The sequence below is a fragment of the Microtus pennsylvanicus genome, chromosome 13 (genome assembly GCF_037038515.1).
Source record: "Microtus pennsylvanicus isolate mMicPen1 chromosome 13, mMicPen1.hap1, whole genome shotgun sequence".
NCBI classification, from domain to species: Eukaryota; Metazoa; Chordata; class Mammalia; order Rodentia; family Cricetidae; genus Microtus; species Microtus pennsylvanicus.
Window position 1 is genome coordinate 82,664,553 of NC_134591.1, and position 20,499 is coordinate 82,685,051.

The 20,499-nt window shown below is 56.4% G+C and overlaps 1 protein-coding gene across 1 annotated transcript in view; it reads right to left on the reverse strand.

The window, feature by feature from the left end:
- Plch2 (phospholipase C eta 2) overlaps positions 1–20,499 on the reverse strand; it is a 57,171-nt gene that overhangs the window by 26,850 nt on the left and 9,822 nt on the right. The gene's annotated exons all lie outside the window — the stretch shown is intronic.

Below are 20,499 nucleotides of genomic sequence, written 5' to 3' on the forward strand. Positions count from 1 at the left end.
GCCACCCTGAGAGCCTGCTGCCCCTTCTTGTGGTATCGTCGGGAATATCACCTGTCTCATGGGCAGCAATGTCAGAGAGATGCCCTATAGGGAGGCACAAAACTGGGAGGCTGAGGTGCTGGGTGCAAATCCACAGCCTGCTCTTTCCTAGAGCCACCTGCCACCCTTGTCCACTCGGCCTCCCGTCCCCGGGAAAGGTCCGCACATCCCAGAGTCCAGGCCAGGGCCAAGCCTTCTTCCTCAGGCTGCACACCTATCTATACACAGGAAGCTCAGGACCAGAGGGCACTGCATCTCACAAGTGCCCACAGTGAGGCATCCCCAGGTGGGCGGAGCAGAAAACCACGGGTAGTGCCAGCCCAGGGGGAATTTTCTGGAGGAAGCTATTATTGACCAAAAGCAGAAGGGAATTGTAGGCATGGGTGAGCATGCAAGGTAGATAGGACTCTCTAGGGGAAAAAGCTAATTTGGAGACACAGGTATGGCTTCTGGGTACACTTGAGGCAGGGTTTGGGGACAAGGACAAGCCCCTGATGCTACTCATACTGATCCAGACAAAGGCAATTGAATGTGCACCCTCCGCTCCTGGAGCTAGGAGTGGTGAATCTAACATTCTTGACCAGGGTGTCTGTGACTTCCTGAGATGCCCTGGACCTTCCCACTGACCACTCAGCAGCCCTCTTCCTTCTCTTCGATGCCACATGGTCCAGGGGCTTCTGACACTATCTAGAGGCCATGGTATCTATACCTGCATGCCTCAGTAACTAGGCTGAAGGTATCACTGCCCCATAAAACTCCAAGGACCCCCCAGAAAGAGTTCTGAAGCATGTACAACCAGGGCTCTCACTCCAGTTCTGCCTGGCTCCCTCCCCACTTGACCTCCGAGCTCTGCTAAGAATGCAGAGGGAATGGGAGGTCGGTGTGAGGCAGGAGAGAACCCAGGCCTTTTGAAAACCCTAGGAAGCTATGCACCCTGTGGTCCTCCAGGGCTTGGCCAGTCCTCAGGAGGGACCCGCTCTGTGCCCTTTCTTACCTAAGAGGTTGAGCTGCCATTGCGGTGACACCACCACGCTCCCTCCAACCCATAGGAGCGCCTCTGCCAGGCAGGCCACAGCTCCTGTGGTCCAACTGGCAGCAGCCGGCTGATGATCAGGCATATCCCAGTGATAGCTGGAGGCTTGCTCCCCAAGGCCAGAAAGGGCCTCGGTGACAGGCTCACCCGAGGCAGCGGCTGGCACAGAGGCTCCTCGGGGCTCCCCTTTTCTCCTCTACCTCTTCCTCCTTGGAGCCCACTGAGGTTCCCCCTGGGCTGCTTGCAGGTTCCACTGGCATTGACCCAGCTGCTACCTGCAGCCCTGGCTGGTCCCCAGGCCAGCCCACCCATGCTCTACAATTCACAGGTCTGTTTGGAGACGAATCCCAGGGGTGGGGGAGCAGCCAAGCCTCACCCTGTCATCCTTGGCCAATCCCCACAGTAATCCTGCTGGATCCAGCCCAGCTGGCCAAAGGATTGAGGCCAGGGGCATGCCCAGCTGCCAGTTCAGAGAGGGCTGCCCCATGTCTGAGAAACCAGACTTGTGTTTAAGGCTGAGGCAGGATAACAGGTCAGACAAGGGACCCTCGTAGGACACAAAATTGTGGCTGCAAGACCTGGCGTGAAGGCCTCTATGAGATCTCCCCTAGGAGGGGCTGTCTATCCATAGGTTTGCTCCTATATGAGGCTGTCTTCCTAAATCCTGCCCATACTAGGTATCCAGGTCTGGTATCTGCTTGATTTTTATTTCTTGTTTTGGTTTTTCTTTTCTTTTTGGAGACAGAGTTTCACTGTGCAGCCCTGGATGTCCTGGAACTCTCTCTGTAGACCGGGTCGGCCTCAAACTCACAGAGGTGCTGAGATTAAAGGCATGCACCACCACGCCCAGCCAGGGCTGGTATCTGAGCCTCTGTTTCAAGCTTCACTTCCTCCTGTCTGAAATCCTTGCACATATAGAAACCTCCAAGTGGGCCCCCGCAGTGTGGCAGTGAGTTGGTCCTCAGGTGGGAGAAAGCCCAGGGCCAAGAACCCAGCCCCCTCTGGCTGGAGACCAGAGCTAAGCCAGGGCAGGCTACTTGCCTAGCACCTTGTGACCCAAAGGAACTTGACCCAGGGCAGAGGTGACACCTTTCCACTTTGACCTCCAGCATGAGGAGAACAATGTAGGTTCCCTGAGCCAGGGCAGGTTCCACTCCAAAGCCCAGCCCTCCCTTGCCCCCACCAGGCCTCTCCTGGTGTCCACCAAAAGTGGAGCTATGGAGGTATCCCGTGACCCAGGGTACATTCCCACTGTATTCTGCACCCAAGGCTGGGCGTATCTGGACAGCCAGACCCCATATGACAGTCCTAGGACCTAGGGGACCTATCCACCTATCAGGACACTGACCATAGAGCTGAAGCCACCACTCCACACCAGCCATAAGCAACCTTAAGGGGCATCCAAGTACCCAAGTGCTGCATTCAATTCTGCATCCCATTCCCTGGGCAACCAGAAGTGAGGAGACAGTAGGAATGGGAGGTAGGGTTCCATATTGGCTTCATTGCCTCCGAGTCATGGGCATCCCAACTTCCTCCCTAACCTCATCCTGAGAATCCCTGCTGGGGTACTCCACATTCCCATAGCCAAAGCACCCCACTTCAAAAGGCACCCTGAATGCTCTTGACCCTGGCTGTCTGCTCATGTGTCCTGGGCAACAGGAAGCCCAGCCACAGGGAATCAGGACCCACTGGGCCAGGTCCAGTGTAATCAACTCACAGCCAAACCCAGGACCCAATTAGGAGCCTTGGCCAGAGGCCTTGCCTCATTTGCTGGATGGAGGTCGACAGGCGGCCTGCCCTTTCTGCCACAGATTAGATTAGGGAGCCATTTACTGCTAGAACAGGAAGGAGCACAGCCCTAGCAGCTCCCCTCCCCTGGGAGACAGGACACAGGAGGCCCTGACAGCATGGTCCTCTGTGTAGGCAAAGCCCAGAATCCCCAGTGAGTCGTGGAATGAAAGCTGAGGTAAAGGGAAGAACTAAGAGTCAGGAAAGCCATGGGGGTGCTAAGGCTGGGCAAGATGGGGCACAGGCTCCAAGTGCCCCAGGGTCACATGATTCTCCACCCTGGATGGCGGCTATGCTACCTCCCCTCTGCTTGCTGCCCACATCCCAGCCCCACTCAGTGCTCACAGCTCACTGTGTGCCAGGATGTGTAGAGTTCCTGCTCTCTCTAGCTACCCTGCCTCTGGACACACCTGATCTCCCCCAAACTAGCCCAGACTAGGGCCATTCATGCTCCCCAAATCTCGCCAGAACTGGATACCTTTGTCCTCTCCCCTCCACTTGTCGCTAATCACTCGTCTCCCACCATCAGCCGGAGAAGGTGCCTAGGCAGGGGCTGTAGGAGGGACACAGATCCAGGGGTACCAGCAGCCCCAGCGGAGGAATGTAGATCACTGAACCCGGACTCTCTGACCCTCCTAGTGGCCCCAGGCCATAATCCTCCACTGAAAGGCGGGCAGAGGCCCAGCTAATCCGCCCTCACACAGGGTTCTGCTAGTAAGGCCTCTCCTACTGTCCTGGGGACCAAGGTAACCCTATCCACCGCCGATGCTGCAAAAGACAGGTGGAAGTGTCACTGTGGCCACCGAGTAACCCAGTGCCCTAGCTAAGGAAGACTGTGGAGGACAGCTACCAGGGGCAGACTGTCTCTAGTGCACTGGACCAGGGTCAGGCAAAAACCCAGTGCCCTAGCTGAGGAAGACTGTGGAGAACAGCTACCAGGGGCAGACTGTCCCTAGAACACTGGACCAGGGTCAGGCAGCAAGAGGCACCCAGGTTACTGGCCACACAGGGCTCAAACCCATCAACAGCTGGCCTGAACTTGACCACCTGGCCACCCCAGCCAGGTAGGAAGCTGAGACATACCCCTCTACCCCGGCACAGAAAGACGGACAGCCAATCCAAGAAGAACTAAAGGCAATGGAGTAGGAGGAGCACCCTGGCCCCTTCCAATGCCACCAGGACCCCACATTCACCCAGAGCTACCCAGCAGCCCCTAGTCATGCTTAGGACCAGGTCCAGGAACGGGTAAAACTCCCATCTGCCCCTAGGGGTTGACTGAGGCTACCTTCGGAGTTCAGAGATAGTAATCTTCCCATATTAGGGACACAGAGGGACTCTGAGACCCCGGACTGTCTTTCACAGTTGAGCCGTGCTCAGTCACCCCTGCTTTCCTTCATGGTCAGGCCCTGGAGCTCCCCCTGCTCCCCCAGAAGTTCTAGAGACCCTCAGGAGGCAAGGACTTGCAGCTTCCAGAAGTTTAAGGCAGCCACCGTGGACCTCACTCTTGTGGCTCAGGCAGGTGCTGCAGTGTGACCTCTATAACTTACTGCCGTGTACCAGCCCCACAAAGACTCATGTGTGAGAGGAGCAGGTGCGTTTGGTTGCCTACCAAGAGAGACACACTTGCCTCAACCATCGATCTCCAGGACAGGTAGGCAGGACAGTAACGCCTCTGTCCTAACTTCACCTGACCTACACTGACCTACACAATTCCTCCACAGAATGCTACCTGCCCCCGAGGGTCTCCTCTCTGCTCTGTCCCAAATCACCCAGTACCCAGCAAGCAAGGGACAGGATGGATGAGGGAGACCAAGAAGAGCCAAGGTCACACAGTCTGCTCTGGGAGCTGTGGGCAACGATGCCCCCCAGGCCATGCTCGTACTCGTGGTCCCTAACTCGGGTGTTCTCATTACCTATGTGCTTCAGTCCCCCACAGCCCTGGCTCCTCCTGCCTAGAGCCCACAGATACCAGCAGCTGCTGAAAGGAGAAGGAGCCCATGCTGGCCCACTGGTGCAATTTTACTTCTGCGAGGGAGATCGATCTTGTCCTAACACAGTGGGCAACTCGGCTTGATGGCTGCCGCGAACAAGACAGCAGCAGCCGTTCAACAGACTCGCCTCTCCCCGGGGAAAGCTAGAAAATCAATTTACTCTCCCAATAAACCAACATATCATGCATACCTACACAGGGGCACCTCTGGGTACCGTGGCCCTCATCCCACCAGCATGCCAGGACTTGCGTGTGTTCCCTGGTGAGTGGGGCTCCACAGGTCAGCAGCATGGGGCATGAGGGAGCAAAGCTCCTGACCCAGCCCTTTCCCTGCAGCCTTGAGCCTTGTCAGCCGCCTCCCAACCTGCAGGTCATCCCGGCCAACACTTAGATGGTGCCTGGGGTGGAGTGGAGGGAGGAGGAAGCCGTCCTGCCCCAGCCCCACAGTACCCACCGGGATGAGCCCGGCCCCTGGCCCTGTGCCACTCAGGAGGGAGGGACAGGCCCACACACATATGGCCAAGCTTATTTAAACGTCTGAGAACAGCAACGCAACCCCCCGCACGTCTGGGCGCCTTCTCCCCAACTATTTTTACTGTATCAGGGAGTGTGAGCCGGTTTGTTCCTGCCCTCCCCGGCCAGACACAGGAGGCACCTGAGCTGAGGCAGGGCCTGAGTAGCAGTAGAAACAATAGCCACCACCCAGCCCAGGGCCATCTGACCAGGCCTGAGGCTGCCCTGGGCATGGAACAGCAGGCCCGCTCTGCTGGGTGGATGTGGCCTTTTCTTCCAGCAGTGTCTTCCCCGTGGCATGCCGTTCCAGCTTCCAGCAGGAGGAGGCAAGTTCTGTCAGGTGCGGGGAGGGGTGGGCCTGACCCATCGCACCGCCTGACCGAGCAGTGGGCAGGGCCAGAGGAGGACTGAGACAGGCCACCAGACCTCATTCTGATGCCTGGGGCAGCCAAGCATATGAGCAGCCTAGAGGGTAGAAACAGGCTCTCCATGCCCCAGTCACCATGCTAACTCATTTGCTCATTCACAAGCTGACCTAAGCTGCCACCGTTCCTGCAGCTCAGGGACCTGGCCTTGCACAGCGAAGACCGGGCAGCAGCCTGGCCCATCCTTAGCTGGTGGTGCCAGCTTCAGAATCTAGCCCCAACCCAGTCCAGCCCTCTCACCCTAGCCCAAGAGGAGTGACGGTGAATCCAAGTTCAAAGCCGTCGCATTGCGTGCGAAGGCGTCGGAGGTCAAGAACTCAGCTGCAGCCACAGTAGCAGCAGCAGACAAGGCATTCTCAAAGGTCAGCAGCGTCCACACTTCCCAAGGCCTCCACTGAGAGAAGTCCCCACATGTTCAGGTCTAAACCGGTCTCGCCAAGCCTGCCTCCAACTATGCCTGCAATGGCCATGGGGGTCTGGCGCCTTTAGCCCACAGAGGTCCCAGCTTCTGGCCTTCCTCTATCTCTAGCAGAGCTCCAAGGCCACAGTCAGGGTCACTACAGAGCAGAACTGGTACCCCCGACCCTCTCACTATCCCTGGCTATCACTAGCTGGTGGCATGTAGCAGCTCAGCTCACAGGAGTGACTTCAATCACATTCGACAGCCCCGCTAGGGAAAGGACTCTATTAATATCCCATTTCACAGCTTTCTGCTCCCTCAGGTGGCCCTCATTCCTGTGTCCCTGGGGGTTCCTATCTTTGCCAAGAGTCACTCACTTCCCTGAGGCCACAGCTGCCCTCTCTTCCTCCAGCAGGGCCTGGTCAGCAGCCATGCTGGGTTCCTGAAGGTGGACAGGTCTGACCCCAAGCCACTGCCCAGGACACCCTTGGAGGAGTGAGCTGTCATGGGAAGCAGGCTGTAACCATCTGTGTGAAGCCCCTTCGGGAAAACCATCAGATCCAGGTAGGGATCTCTATCAAGAGTGCAAGTCGTAACAAGAAGAGCCAATCCTGCCCGGCTGCTCACCCTGGATCCCAGACCAGGCCAGGAGGAATGGCAACAGCTGAAACCGGGTGAGTAGCCTCTGGGTATGGTCAAGCAGGTGTCAGGGGCAACAGGGAACGAGATCTGAGCCCCTGAATAAGTGCCCAGCGCTGGGCAACAAGAGCCACCTTGAGGCTAGAGAGCACTGGGCCCTCCACGGGGCCAGAACGGGCCAGTGGGCCTTAGGAGAGAGCACGTTTCTGCACGCTGAGCTGGCTCGCCAAGTTTGACTTTTTACAGTATCCGTGTCTCCTGAAGGTGAAGACACCTGTCTGGACATTTACTCTGTTGGACATCTACCTGCAGATGCTCTGTTCCCACCTTGCTCCTGGAGTCTAAGCAGGCTGAGGACCTCCTCCACGGACTGTTTGGCCAGTTTTGTCCAAGTCAGGGCTCCACCCTCATGCCTGAAGGCTTCCTTTTTGGGGCGATCTGGAAGGGATCTCAAGGCTGTCCCTTGAGCTATCCCAGCCGCTTACCTCAGTCACCTGCGGCTACCCACCACAGCTCAGGAATGTCTCCTAGCTGGCAAAAGGCTCCTATGCCCAGAAATCAAAGAAAACACCCAGTCCTAGGGCTGGTACTCACCTCCCCCACCCTGCCCCTTCCTTTCCCCACACAGGAAGTCTGTCCAGCCAGCCATGAGCCCACGTACTCTGTGCTGAAAGCAAACTCCCAGGAATAAGCAGGCTCACTCATCCTATTACTCAGTCCTCACAGCTCTCATCCACCCATCTCTCTCTGTGGTGCAGCCACAAGTTCTGGCCCAGAAGGAGCTCCTGTACCTACACCTGCCCAGGGCAGTGCCAGGAGCCAGGGAGCCTTCGTCATCGGTTCATTAGTGGTGCAGATGGAGGGCCAGGCTCAGGACGGCAGCCCATCTGCTCCGTCCTCAGCTGCACGTTGAAACTGCAAGGACTCAGCTGCCGTACGTCTCTCCTGGGGTCGCCAGAAGACGGAAGTGGGCTTGGAGTCCTCCAGTGGCCACCCATCTTCTCCTCGGGCAGCTGAAAACCCCATGCACGTCCAGTCCCTTGGACCCTGCCACCTAAGGCTACATGGCAGTGTCCATTCCCTGGCCCTTCGATGAGCAGCTGTCCTAAGTCCAGTAACCCCAGGGTGGAGACTCCATGGGTACTCTGCAGGCCAGCCAGGTTTTCTCAGGTCAGCTGCTACGCTAGGACAGGGACAGTGCTCAGGAAGGGGCATATCCAAACTCTATGCCTTTGGGACCTCAGTACCCTGACCGCACTGGCCATGCTGTCCCCAACTCACAAAAAGCATCTTAAGCAGAGAGAATAGGAGAGTCAGAGAAAAGGAACAGCCTGGAGCAACCGCACAGACCAGGTGTGGTGGGACACCACAGACAGCTTTTGAATACCTTACAAGTTGCTCTATGAGGTGGCCCCGCACCTTCCCTTCCCCTCCCTGCAGGTTCAGGGAGGGAAGTCACACACCCCTTTAAGCTCCCCTGCCCCTCTTCAACATCCATGTCAGTCAGGAGCAGAACAAGTCCACTCCCAGATCAACCAGCCAAACCAATCAAGACGGTGTAGCCCATTCCCCTTGGAACTTCGGGCCTTGATCAGGAAGTTCTTCCTGCTGTCTGACTCAGATCACTTTGATGCAGCCATAGCCTTGGGTCTCTTTCAGTTTTAGTCTCTCCCACCCTGACCCCAAACCAAGTTTTGTGTTGGGGCTGAGACCCTGCCGAGGAGAAGCCCTTTCCCACCCCCACTAAAGATGCCTCCTCACACCCAACCCCCTTTGCTCTGCTCCTGTGGGCAGCCTGGAAGACTCGTGCACCCCTGCTGGTCCGTGCTGTTTGCCTAGGGCAATGCCAGTTCCCTAGACAGGGAAAGTGGGACAGATCCAAGCAAGGGAGTTGAGCTCTAGAGAACCTCGGGCCGCTGGGAGGGAAGGCGGTGGTTCTGTCCATGGTGCTGACTAGATCTCAAGGCGTTTGCCCCTCTCCCCCAGCCCACAGCCCCTGACAGCTCCGGACAATCCCTCCTCCGGACATCCCCTCGGTTGGTCTGGAAATCAGGGGACAGTGGCTGTGGGGCAGGCGCACCTCGTCCTGCAGAGTGGAACCTCAGTACCTTCACAGGTAGCATCTACTAGCAAGATGCCAAAATGGGGGTAGTTGGGGTGCTGCACTGTATAGCAGCTGACAGGGAATGGGGTCACCAGGCTTGTCCCCCCAGAGACCCTAAGAGGGGGACCGAGCATAGCATAGCCCTTGCTCTGGGGTCTGAGTCCAGCTGGGAGTCATGAGCCTCTTCCAGACACCCTCCTACCTGCCCTTACCTTGGTCCTGGCTAAGCCCACCGGTGGACCCAGGCTCTTCCATGGCCCGCAGGCACCAGCCCCACTGTTACCGGCACGGCCCGAGGGGGCCGGGACCCTGTGCTGGTCCCCAGTGTCCCCAGAGTTGTAGCCTGATCCAAGGCGCCCCACGCACAGCGCCCATACCGGTTCAAAGCCCGCTGTAGCTAGCTGCCACTGCTGCTTGCTAGCAAAGGAAAAGAGGGGAGGGGAGGGGAGGGGCGGGATGAGGCCTCACCGCCACTGGGACCGCCCCTCCCACGGGAGCCCCGCCTGCCCTTAACTCTTGGATGTCCGGCTCCTGGCCTGCCACGGCTGCTGTTCAGGGGCATCGGTTTGAATCAAGGAGGGAGTTTCAGATGGGCACCAAGCCAGCATTGCTCAGGGGCCAGAAGAGGAGGCAGTGCTGGCCGCTTGAGACCCCCACAGTGGCAAGACCACTCACCATGCCCACCTTTCTCTCCAAGCCAGTCCCTCCTACCAGGGGGGCAGTTATACACCCTCAAGGAACAGAAGCCAAATGAATCTGGCTGGCAGTTCCTGGTGACCACAGAGTCCTTTTGACCACCACACTCTAGACTTTGTGGCTAGACCTTCCAAATTTGCTGAAGTGTCTTCCCATCAGCTTCCCTGGCTGGAAGGATCCAGGCTTGGAGAGGCTCAGCCCAAGGGCTAGTTCTGTAAAAGCCCCACCCTGTGTCCACCCAGGTTTCCTCCGCCTGACTCCATGTGCCCATTGTTAAGTGCTTTCTGCTTAGCTGCACAGGTTTGTGTGGTCTGGGGGGTGGGGGGATGACTGTTGGCATGGCAGGCAATGCCCCCTGTGTACACCTGCCCTGGGTTATGCAGGGCTCAGGGTAAGGGGCATGGTCTGTCCAGCCTGGGTTCGCCTCTCTGGGATCTGCCTGGTCTATGCACAGCATCTGGGCAAAGCTCCGTCCTCCTGACTGCTCACTCCAGCTCAGGGGAGGTGGCGAAAAGTATGACTTTTGCCCCCCCAGCATCTGGTGGGGCTTTAAACTCGCACCCCAGAGGGACAGTCAGTGGGGATCCAGAAGAACAGATAAACACGGGTCCACCTATGGGCTCTCTGAACTGCCACCTCCAAGGTGTGACAGCCTCCTGCCGTGCAGGGCACCAGGTGTGAAGGGGGAGGAGAGCCTCTGTGGGTACTACCAGCTGGGTTCTGCCAGGAAAGGCCCTTGGCCCTGCTGCCTGGCACCCTTAAAGGAGCAGCCTCCCTTCTTCGCTGTTTCTGTGCTCTGGCTTTTTTTTTTTTATATCAGAGTCGCTCTGTCCTGGGCAATAGGAGCTGCCCCTCTGGGTAGATACTCTGTCTCTCATTGGCACACAGCCTAGGTACAACTCCAGGGTCTATGTGCATCCCACTGAAAGATCCGAGCAAGAAAGGTGCCCTTCCTCTGGGTATGTATTGGCTGATGAGGTCATTCTGGAGCACAGGTGGGTTCCGGGACAGGAAGAAGGAGCACAGTCACACGGGGGCACCAGAGGCCGGGGGACCACAGCGGAGAGAAATCTCAGGAAGGCGCCCACAGCTGAGCTTTATGTGTTTCCTCCAGGAACTAGCAGCCCCCTCAGAAAGAAAGGAGAAAGAAAAGAAACTGAGGCAGGGAGAGAGAAGAAAAAACAAGAGGCGGGGGTGAAGGAGATGCTCCCATGAGTCAGGCAGGTGACAAGGTCCCTGGAGAGCGACCCAGAGTGGGGCTACCTTCTCCCTGATGGACAAAAGGCCCCTGAACCTCCCTGGAGAAGTTGGGTGAAACCTAAGTTCACATTGCCATGAATAATCCATTGCATAGTCGGCTCCACCCCCTCCCCCATGAAGCCAGGAGATGAATCCAGCACCAGGGCCGCGATTAAAAACGGTGATTAAAACCCACCGGGCACATGTTAATTTGCTCGGATGATGATCTCTTTTTCCTGGGCGTTTTGGCAGAATTCTGCTCTGAAAGCGTTTGGCCTGGCTGGTCGCGTGCAGGGAGACTCCCCGGGAAAGAAAGAGCCTGTGACCTTAAAGGGGTTAGGAGGCTGGAGAAGTTTAGTCTTCTCCTTTGAAGAGGACCACCAGACAGACAGGGGCAGGGTACACATCCGGGGGCTCCTGCTGTGACAATGTTCCTCCAGCGTGAGCTCCACATGTTCAGATAAGGGGGGACGTCCATGTGCCCGCAGGCCAGAAGGTTCTGCCGGACCCGAGCTCCTCTGTAAGGGGACTCTGCTCCCTGGGGACCAGTTCTCACCTTCTGGATCTAAGTGCCTTCTCCTTGCTTTTATCTTTAGTGGCATTGTCAGAGACAGGCAGGAGGATGATACACTCCGAGAGGCCTTTAGAAGAACAGAACCTCTTCCTTCTCCTCAGCGTTTCATGAAAACACTACACGTGAATTCACACATACCCCCGGGTCTGCCCCTTGTTTATGGCTATGTGCTGAGAGCTCATCCGGCCTATCTGTGTTATGCACACCTTACAGGGTCACCCTAGGCACCAAAGGGCCTGCTTCTAGTTTCTCAGCTGTAAGCATTTTTGCCCTACAGCTTTGACAGAGGTCAGAGAGGCCAGGGGGCTCTAGTGTCCCACAGTGAATGGCAGCAGTCTGGGGAGAGCCGGGCCCTGACTCCCCTGACATTGCTTTTTGCTTAGGCTCCTAGTTTATCTGAAGGGTATAAAGTAGCACGCGCGCGCGCGCGCGCGCACACACACACACACACACACACACACACACACACACACACACACGGTCCTACACGAAAGTGTCTCCATCTTTCAGTGCCATAGGAAACCTGTGGGTGGTGCAAGGCACAAGTTAGGCTGGCCAGCTCAGCTGAGACTGGGTCCTTGAGCTGAGGACCTGGGTAGGGTAGAGAGGAGGCTGGAATATCCTAGGAAACAGCACCAGACCTGCAAATGCCACCACAGAGTTGAGCTCAGCCAGGAAGGGACGTGGCAAGCAGCGCCAAGGCCAGGAAACATTACAGATCACATCCTAGAGCTCTGCTACCTACGAGCAATCCGCTGGAATGCAATGCTTCTCCGGCCTACTTTCCTACCCAGCATCTAGGGAGAACCAGCAGCCTGGGAGAGCAGGGGCCAGCCTGGGAGAGCAGGGGCCAGCCTGGAAGAGCAGGGGCAAGCCTGGAGACTTGAGCTGAGGCTTTCCTTCCACGGAAGAAGAGGAGTCCTGTAGGTGGGAGGCAGGACCCTCTCTGTGGCCCACCAGGCCACAGGCAGAAGGGCCAAGTCTCTTCTAATGACCATCACTACAAGAAGGGGACCTGGGAGCATTGGCTCCATGGTTCTGGGGTCATTAGCTCTGCCTGTAGATGGGCAACAGCTGCCACTTTCCAATAATCTCCAGAAACAGAAGGCCAGGAGAAAAAAACGCATCCCCAAACTCAGCAGAGCGATTCACACCTCTGAAGTCTTTGTGGGGCACCTCAGATCTAAACTTCCAACTTCTGTCCTACATAAATCTCCAAGGAAACGCTTCCAGAGGCCAGCTGTGTGCCCAGCTCCGCATCTCTGCAATGGTCACTGCACAGAAGCCTGGGCACGTCTCTAGGAAACAGGCACAGGGGTAGAGGCCCTAATGAGGCCCCAGTTCTGCTCCCGTGAGTCCCTCTCAGAATGCCCAAATCAGGAAGGCTCGAGAAACCACTGATTTCAATCCCTTTCCTTTCCAGAGAGAGAAACCCTCTGGGGTGGACTGGTCCCACCGTCACTCTGACCCTCCTGAGCCCTGGAGTATGAGCACCAGGGTCCACTGACGTGGACTGTAATTACCTCAGAAGTGCTGGATAATGTTGTGCAGGCCCCTCGGGTATCGAGTCAGTGCCGACAATCCTGCACCTGGGAGGGACACGGGCCCCGCAGCCTGTGCCTAAGACGTTTTATTAATTATTCAACACCAAATCCAATTTCGTGTTGTCTCTTGCCTTGTCTGAGAGTTCTAATGATGTTACCACCTCTAGTGAGGAACCAAAGCTGCTTCAGGGGATGAGGTAGGATCCCCCAACCATCCCACAGCCTCCCCCCCCCCCCCGGCACACTCCGCATACCAGAACAGGCTGAGCAACCTCCTGACCTGGGTAGCAGGTGACAGAATGTGGAAGGTAGTGTCTCTAGTACAGAAGACCCCCGCTGCCATGGTCATCAGGTCCCCTCATGGAGTCACACTAATACTGACGAGCCCAGGTCCTCATTCTCGGGATGAATGCTTCAGAGGGGTATGTGGCCTCAAGAGAACTGGCCTGACCACAGTTATCCAATTACCATAGCTGCCCCAAAGTGACCACAGTTGCTTTAGAGTGACCACAACAGCTCCAATGACCATAAATGCCTCGGAGTGACCACAGCTGCCCCAGTGACCACAGCTGCCCCAGTGACCCTGGCCGTCCAGGCTGGCCATATCTACCCCATTGATCACAACTGATTGCCCCAGGGACCACAGCTGCCTCGGACTACCCAAGTAGGAGACCGGCACTCTAGGTCTGGCGAGCCCACCTGCCCTACCCCCAAGCCGAGTGGAGTCAGGTTCAAAAGAAACATCACTCGATTCCAAGGCAGACAAAGAAACAAGACAAAGCAGAAACAGCCAGAGGTGGGATCCACGGGGGGAGGGAGACAGCATAGGAGAGGGATGCTCTGACCAGGTTAAGAGTTGTTGAGGCCCTCAGGTTGGTACCCAGGGCCCATGGACTGCAGTGAACACAGACACCAGCACAGTCTGGGTGATGATGGGGAGAGAGGCAGGGAGCATAAGCCTGGGCAGCTGGAGGGTCAAGAGGTTTTAGAAAGGGTTTGGCCTAAATTGTCACAACCGTGGGGGCTGACCTCTCCCCCCCCCCGTGCTACAGGCCTGGCCATATAGGCAGGCAGCATCTTGCTTGCACCAAAGGCATCTGCATCCATTGCGGGAGGGCCTCTTAGCCTTGCTCAGGCACCAAAGGGAGGGGTCCGGCCTAGGTCAATGGGTCAGAGCCCCGCCTGGAGCGGCAGTAGCCTGGATAGAGCCAAAGTGGGCAGACACTGCCCTGGCAGCTCCCCCTGCCTCCCTGCACCAGCCTGACCTAGATTCTGTGCCCGTGTGCAGCAGCGATGCGGAGCTGCGGCCAGCCTGGCACCGAGACAAGTGGGTAGGATCCAGAGCCAGTACAGCCACATGGCCACTAGCATGGCCCCAAGATACACTTGGTGTGGGGCTCCATGTGTGCTGCCCACCCTTCCGAATCCCTCCCTCTCTGGGGCCCTTGGCTTCCACTCTGTGGTCTGGCCCCTACCCAAGCACCTGCTAGAGGAAGAGAAGACAGAGGAGGGCAAACCCTCTCTGCCATCTTCTTCCCGCTCCGGCAGCTCTGTGGTTAGAGCGAGGGGTCCTAGACTGTGAAGCCACAAGGCCTGCTGTGGCCATTCCTCAGCTCAGCTCCAGCAGCCCCAGATGCTGGCCAGAGACCTACAGCCTCTGCTCAAAAGCAGGTCGGCTCACCCCACAGGACTGGCATCCTGCACCACAGGGCTGTATGACCAGCATCTGGTCTTATATGCCCATGTGCCACCCTATGCCCTCTGGATATATAAATCAATCAAAAATCCCTCAAAACCGAGAAGTATGCGCCCTGCATGCAAATGTATGCAGATGTGCCCTTGCTCCCTAGTTCTCAGGCCTGAGGGGTCCTTCAGGCCACACGATCCCCCATTTCAGGGCCAGAGATGGCCAATCCAGTGTCTTTTCTTGTTCTTCTCCTTTCTGCCTATTCCTCGGTTGTCACCATTTATTAAGCGCCTGCTGTGTACAGGCATTGCTCAGGGCTAGGAAGGCAGTAACACGTTCCTCAGAAGCAGCCCGCGTCCTAGGGGGCTCCTGTCTGGGCGGGCAGGGCTGTTGCAGTGGCTCCACGCTGGACAGAAAGAATAAGATAGCCGTCTTCAGAGAAGCCAGGGAGAAAGGGACCTCTTCCCTGGAGATCAGACTGGAGTATGGGCTGGGTACCTCGGACCAGACCTGGAGCCAGAGTTGAGGAAGTTGAGGGCATGCCGTTGCCAGCAGGACACCATCAGTTCAAAAGAACACTTGGCATGGGACTTAGCTCAGAGCACACACTCAGAAAGTGCACAGCCATAGGACCCTGCTCTTGGCCATCAGCACCTGCCCCTCACTGTACCATGGGATGAATATTCCTATTGCTGACGGTCGCCTGGAAGTATCCTCCAATGCTGGGCTTCCCATGCCAATCTCGGCGCAAGCTCCAACACTTCCTCTGGAAACTGCTCGCCAGTGCCAGTGGTAGAATTTAAAATACTGAGTGGTAATTCATACATTCAAAACAAAAAACAGGATACACAGGCCACAGCATGCCTGTGGTCAGTGCGAAACTGGTTACCACATTCCACGAAGCCACAGAGAATAGAACTCTAAGTCTGTGTACCAGGTCGTCCTTGATGGGCTGTAAGGGCTTTGCAAACTGGCTGGGCTCCCTGCTCATCCCTGCTGCCCACCCGAGTCCCAAGCCCAGAGTGGCTGCAGGGAGTGGGAGTCAGACTTCACGGAGGGGACTGGGTCCCCAGGAGGCAGCAGTCCAATGGTACTGAAGACACGGGGCACCATCAAACCATGTTCCTGGGCTGCCTCTCCAAGGGTATAAACACGTATAAACACGTATCCTGCCCTACATGTGCCATCCCCACCACCTCGTCTGTAGACAGTGGCTTGGTGATGTAAAAACAGAGACTAAAGGTGAAGAGGCCCTGGGAAAACAAGAAGGGCGTGAACCTTAGCCATGGGACCATTTCTGAGATGTGTCTTTGAAGAGGCTGTGCCCATGTGGCACGAAGGTCCGTTTGGGTCTTCCCTGGAAGCACAGCCAGTGGCCACACTACATGAGACCTTGCACATGGCCAGCTCTTTCATATTATTTGTGCAATGATCCTCCTTGAATATCGACCCAAGCGGCAAGTCTTTGCCGCTCTGCCAGGAAACATACCTAAGCATCTTCCAAGAGTGGCTAGAAGGAAGCGGTCAGGCTAGGTGAGCAGAGTTCACCAATGGTCAGTGTGAACAGACCTGGGAGGTATGAGCAAGACACAGCTCAGGGAAGGGGTGTGAGCACACGGCTCGCGGAGGAAGTTTAAACAAACAGGTGAGGGGAAACGTGGACACACGACCGAGGAGTGGAGAGCGAGTATGGAAACAGAGAAGCGTTGGCAGACACAGAGCTCAGGAGGGAGTGCTCACAGGGAGCACTCTCAGGCTTATCCGGTCCTTGAGACCCATGCACCATTGTCAAGGTGCTCGGCCTCCACAGCCAGCAGGATCTGATTTTTTCCCTCACTCCCAGCAGCCAAAGGCCTGGGTAAAGCCACTGTTTCCCACCAAAGCATCTATTCTCAGTCCCACCAGGGCCAGGTATTCAGCAAGTTGACAGCAGGGAACTTGGTCCTGACTCCCAGAAAGCCAGCCAGATGCCCTCAACCCTAACCATCCTTTCCCTTTTGCCGTGTGGGTCCTGGGTCTAGGTGAAACATGCTATTCTCTTTGCCCCATGGCTGTCACCGCACCACACCTTCACACACACTCACCCACAGGGCATGGGGACTCTCCATTTGATCTGCCTACCCCCGGTGCCAGCCCCTCTCCTTGCCCTCTGCCCAGCCCCCCAACCAAGTGCCACCTGCAGATGGCGTGGGCCCAGCAGCCACCCAATGTAACACAGGCAAATGTTTATTTTTTTTCCTTTAGTGCAGAGAGAGAGAGAGAGAGAGAGAGAGAGAGAGAGAGAGAGAGAAGAAATCCTGTGAGTCACTGGGAGTATTCAAGCAGAAGGCTGAGGCCAGCAAGCCAGAAGCCGCTGGGTAGAAATGGAAACATCCTCACCCCCACCCCACCCCAAGGCTGCAGGTGCCTGGCTCTGGCAACCACTCAAGGTAAACTTGTCATTCCCTCATGGCTAGACATTCTAAGAAAGCTGCCACCTTCAGAGACACTTACCTGACTGCCACCGGTTCCTGGAGTGTGAGGGAAAGGAAGGAATGCCTATAACCATGCAATAGGAGCCCCAAGAGAAGACACACGGTTAGGGAGACTGAGGCAGAGGTGCCTCACCCTGTTATCACAGCCTGCGGAGCTGCTTTCGGGACACTCTCTCTCTGGTTCCGCTTCAAGCAGAACAGGAGGTACTCCATGAGGACGGTATCCACAAGAGCCAGACTTCATTCCTATCCCTGCTGGTGATTGGTCAGTTCAGTTTGACCCCCTGATATCCCTGGGTACTTCTCATCACAGAATACCCTAGACCACAGCAGGATACCTAGGGGGCAGCTACACCTGAATGTCTGAGGACTGGACATGTCAAGTGGGTTTTAGGAGCAGCTCTGTCCCCTAAGAAAGGAAGCAATAGGCTGGGATAGAAAGCCTGACCAAGAGCTGTCGGAGAGGTACAGCCATCCCTCATAGCCCTGGAGCCAAGGCATGAGTCAAGGGGCGGAGGTCTCTTCCAAGTGAGGGTCCCTCGCAGCCCCTTTTCTTCCCCGGAAAGGACGCAAGGATTGTCCTGTTCACAGTGGGAACTAGTCCTACACCAAGATTCCTGTACAAGCCCCAGTCAGAGGAAAGCCCAGCTCTCTGGTTTGAGATGGGAAAATGAAGACCCAGAGGTGGAGGTTTGCTTGCAGTCACTAGCCGTGGTAAGAATGTATAGTGTCTAGGCACCTCTCCTGGTGAACCACCTTGTCCATATGATCCTTTGACCTGCAAGGGTCAAATGTCATCTAAGGTCCACAGGGTCCAGCCTGGCTTGTGCTGCCGGAAGGCGCCACCTCTGTGACCTCATGTGTTCCTGGGGCAGAGGCAGCAGTGACGTCTGAGTCATGCCTGCAGCTTTTTAAGGCTCAGCTGACTGCAGGGGTAATTTAGGTTTTTTGAGGAGACGCAGGAACACACGGCAGAGAACAGGGTATGGAGACGCCAGCCGCAGTGGGATGCTTTTGCACCCTGCCCTGGTCCGCAGTTCCTTCCTGAGGAAGAAGCCTGCCCTTAAGTCCTACAGGGGTCGTACAGAAGCTGGCCACCAGGAATGGTGTGTTTGCAGGATGGCAGAGACGAGGTTCCTTGGGCTTTGCTGAGAAGCTGGGAGTGAGTGCCCTTGAGAGGGGGCCAATCTCCAGACACTTCCAAAGAAGGAAGTCCGGCAGCTCCGCTCTGCTCCAATATCACCTGGAGTCAGGGAGAGGAGGCTCAAATCGGAGAGGTCCCTAGAAGAAGACATCTGAGGTCAAGTGCTGATATGAGACCTGATTCTGATGACCCAAAGGGACATAGGTGGATTCACTCTGAATCCCACTTCCCAAATCACATCAAGTCCCCACTTGCCAGCCTCATGATCCCCAAGTTGCATTGTCTCCTTTCGAACAGAATATAATAATTCCCAATAATGCCAAGCCCAAAATAACACCCCAGTGTGAGGCTTGCAGAGCTCTGGGGGGAGAATGGGACTGACTCAAACACAGCTGCAAGTTGCTTTAAAAATACACGGAGGCACACACAAACACGGGCATACGTGAGCGCTGCCTGGAAGGATGTTTGCCTCCACCCACGGGCCCTGCTCAACAGGTACGCAGGGTGAGGCTGGGGACATGAGGGAGGGGGACCCTACTCCTCACTCCCTGGGGCTCAAAGGAAGGCAGATGAGAGTCTCCTGTTAATCCAGAGTCTCCTGGCCAGAATCCCCTCACCCAAGGGTACCCAGCACCTGCGTACTTGGCACGGAACACTACATCAAAGGAGAGACCAGCTCTCGGTTGCTCTCAGGCCAAAGGGGACGTCGCTGGCACCTTTACTCTTGGGGTTGGGGGCAGAGACAGAGTGGCGGAGGGATTCACAGGCATCAAGTATCCAGCCAGCAGGTGGTTCCAGGGTCTACTGGCCTTGAGAACCTGGGCAGGCTGGCCCCGGGGTATTTCACACAGTGCTGGCACAGATATGAACAATAGGAAGGAACGCAGTCTGTTCCCACAGCTAAACATCCTGGGACCTGGACCAGCAGAGGCTGTGGAAAGGAGCCAATATACGACCGCCCTCTCCTGCCCTCAGTTTCCCCACTTGAAACCCAAGCCGCTATGCACTCTAGTCTGAACAGCAGGCTCATAGGGAATACTCCCTACTCGTGAAAAGGACAGACAGCTCCAGGAACCTAAAGTCACTCAGTCACTCCAAATGAGGCACGGGGACAGGCCAGCAATCTCAAAGATAGGCCCCTGTCTGGAACTACTGAGCAGGAGTCAGGATGCTGAGTGGGCTGGGCCAGGGCAACAGCCTGGAAGTGACAAGCCCTGGAAGCTGCTGGAAAAACTCATCAGAGCCATTCTCCAGACTCGGGGATTCATTTGCACAGGAGCTCCAAGGTTTCATAAGACTCTACCAGGAAAGCTCAGGGTTAACCATTAGAACACCCCTGTCTGGAAATACAGGGTGGAGGGTAGAAAGCTCAGGGTTAGCCGTCAGACCACCCCTGTCGGCTAACACAGCGGGGGGGGGGGGGTCCACTCGGGTTTAGCAATCAGACTATCCCTATCTGGTAATGCAGGGGGTAGTGTCCACTCAGGCAGGGTTAGCCATCAGACTATCCCTGTCTGGTAATGGGGGGGGTGTTCATTCAGGGTGTGCTGTCTCAACCCCAAAAGGAATGGTCTATGGCCTTGGTCCTCTACAACCCACTCCAGAGGGCAGCCACCACACCACATGAGACCACCCAGCCACTTTCTGAGTAAGGTAGAGAGCAGAATAGTTGTCCCCAGTGGCCTTATATGAGACCCCTTTACTGGGGCCACTGGGGCATCCTGAATGCCAACCTAACAATTTATGGGAGAGAGGTCCAGGCATCTGAGCTTGCATCTCTGGCTGGGTCCACAACAGCCCTGAAAGAGGAGAAGGAAGAGCAGGGCACAGCTGGCCATGGAGAGCAGTTGGGGAGGAAAGAAATGCTTGGCTGGACCCATAGCCAAGACAGCTCCCTCCACCTGTCATCTGTGAGCAATGACAGTCTAATAACAGGATTGTTATCCTGGTTATCAGGTCTATCCCTGCTCACTGAGTCTCAAAATCCACTGAGGGCCCGGCAGGCAGCAGGCACTGGCCAGAGGGGTTGCTGGCCCATGAAGACTAAAGAAAATGGTGGAGGAGAATGGGCATGGGTGCATCACTCAGGCCTGGATGGCACAGGTTGTTTCCACCTTGGGGAAGGCTGCCTTTTCAGCATTGTTCCTGCCCCAAGTGAGTGCCAAGGGCGCCTAAGCCAAAGCTAGCATTTGCCCCTCACCTATCCAGGC